Below are 2,500 nucleotides of genomic sequence, written 5' to 3' on the forward strand. Positions count from 1 at the left end.
TTGTTTATCAAGTCAAGAGTCAGTCGTTAATTCTATCGCATTTGGTTGTCAAGCCAAGAGCCAGTCGTCAGTTCTATCGCATTTGGTTGTCAAGTCTGTCGCCCTAAAAGTTCTACTACATGTGCATCTGATAGAGGCGCGCCTGATTACGTGCGCATTAAATTATTATTATTATTATCTGCAGTTGGCATAATTCATTGGTTACAAATTTACAGATAGGCCCATCAATACATGACAAAAATACCCTGTAGCCTACCGAAATTCTAAGCACCTGCCTCGCCATCAATTGTATCGAAACGAGTCACCTCGTCATCTGCTCCACTCCCATGGTTTTTAAAATGTAGGCTATTTCCCGCTGCCTTCCCTTTGATATTGATCTGGGAACATCCTTTTTTTAAAAATTAGGCTACTCTCCTCTTGTGGGGAAGGAACACGTGTGAAAGGGGAAAGGGGAGAGTTTTCAAAAATGACCCTGGCGTGGGGAATCTCTCTCTCTTTCTCTCTCTCTCTCTCTTTTACGCACGAAGTTCACAGGTAGCCTGTGATGATCAGCAGGGGGAAATAGAGGCGTGATGCGACATGTGTCGATTCAGCATGTAGAAATGCTTCGCAAGTTTTTGTTTTTAAACTTCCATCCCGCCGTGGTATAGGGCCAAGGGAAAATTAAATCATCACAGCGTCGGCAGGCTACCAAACGAAGATTCTAGGCGCGTCAAGTTGGACGCCCGCACAGCAACATTCTATCTTGATAGAACATGGTTCCTACAACTTTACAGACAATAATAGATTAAAAAGTACCCCACCATAACGGCAGATAAGCGGGATAACGGCCTTCGAGGTCGACCGGTTATAGAAATTAATGGCTTGGCGGAGGCAACTTTGTCTCCGCGCTGCGCGCGTCGCCAAAGTTCAAAGCCGCCGCCTCGCCATTAATTTCGTATAACCGGTCACCTCGTCGGCCGTTATCCCTTACATATGCTGTGTGTTTATGTATTGTACGTAACATACAGTGTGTGTGTGTGTGCGTGCGTGCGTGCGTGTGTGTGTGTGTGTGTGTGTGTGTGTGTGCATTCATGCATGCATGTACTGCGTGTGTGTGTGTGTGTGTGTGTGTGTGTGTGTGTGTGTGTGTGTGTGTGTGTGTGTGTGTGTGTGTGTGTGTGTGTGTGTGTGTGTGTGTGTGTGTGTGTGTGTGTGTGTGTGTGTGTGTGTCTGTGTGTGTGTGTGTGTGTTTGTGTGTGTGTGCATTCATGCATGCATGTACTCTGTGTATGTGTGCATGTAGTGGAATGGCTGCATTCTCTGACTGCCAGGAGCATGGTGATGAGATTGTGGGTCACTGTCAGGCAGCAGTACAGGGCCTCCTGTGTCCCCATGTGCCCCTGTGCCTGTCAGTGCCTGCGTGCGTGCGTTTATAATAATTTATTTATTTCAGAATACCCAAGGACACTTTACAATCAAAACAAATACATAACAGTAGGGAAAGTACAACAAAGCTTCAGTGAATTAACAATAGGAGAGTAATTAAAATGCAAAAATAAAATAGAAATACAAGTACAGTAAAATAAATGTTTTAAAATAAGAAAAAGAAGTAGAATGCATTTGAAAATAAAATAAAAATTAGGGGGAAAATAATAATATTATAATATGTAATAAATAATATATAATATAATACGTATGTGTATGTATTGCATGTTTCTCTGCTATTACCATAGTTTGACTACATCCACATGACATACTCCCTCAATCTCTGCTTCCCACTTCATACACACACTCACACACAGTGCTATAGACTCAGATCTACCTACATGTGAACACCATCAGTTCTGGACCCGTGAGTATGGGTTTGTGGGCATACATACATGTGTTACATTACATTACATTACACTTAGCTGTCACTTTTTATCCAAAGCAACTTACATTTATAGTATTTAGACGCAGGGTATTGGTTACAGTTCCTGGAGCAATGTGGGGTTCGGTGCCTTGCTCTTCAGGCACTTCAGACATGGAAAGTGCTGGTAGGGTTCAGAATTGAACCTGAAACCCTCAGATTTAAAGGGACAATGTGTGAGATTTTCAGTTGTTTATTTCCAGAATCCAAGCTTCCCATTAATTAAAGTTACCTTTTTTATGAATACTTACCACCACCATAAAATTCTAAGTATTCGTTATGACTGAAAAAATTGCACTTTTTTTTACCTGAAAAGTGGGATTTTCTCCATGGTCCGCCATTTTGAATTTCCAGAAATAGCCATTTTTAGCTGCAAAAATGACTGTACTTAGACCATACTAGAAAATATTAGTTTATTACTTCGGAAACTGTCATGAAAAGATCAAATTTGGCAATAATCAGCCCATTTTCAATTCACTGCATAGTTGCAGTACCCTTTTTGACCATTTCCTGCACAGTGTCCCTTTAAAGGCCAGCGCTCTGGCCATTGAGTCGTGGCTGTCTACACGGCTGTGTTCCTGCTTGCTTACTTCAGTGAGCCTTCTTGAG

General features: G+C 42.0%; 1 protein-coding gene across 2 annotated transcripts in view; it reads left to right on the forward strand.

Moving 5' to 3' along the window:
- Window positions 1-2,500, forward strand: part of cpamd8 (C3 and PZP like alpha-2-macroglobulin domain containing 8) — a 125,761-nt gene that overhangs the window by 47,349 nt on the left and 75,912 nt on the right. The window lies entirely within an intron of this gene.

The sequence above is a fragment of the Engraulis encrasicolus genome, chromosome 6 (assembly GCF_034702125.1).
Source record: "Engraulis encrasicolus isolate BLACKSEA-1 chromosome 6, IST_EnEncr_1.0, whole genome shotgun sequence".
Taxonomy (NCBI): domain Eukaryota; kingdom Metazoa; phylum Chordata; class Actinopteri; order Clupeiformes; family Engraulidae; genus Engraulis; species Engraulis encrasicolus.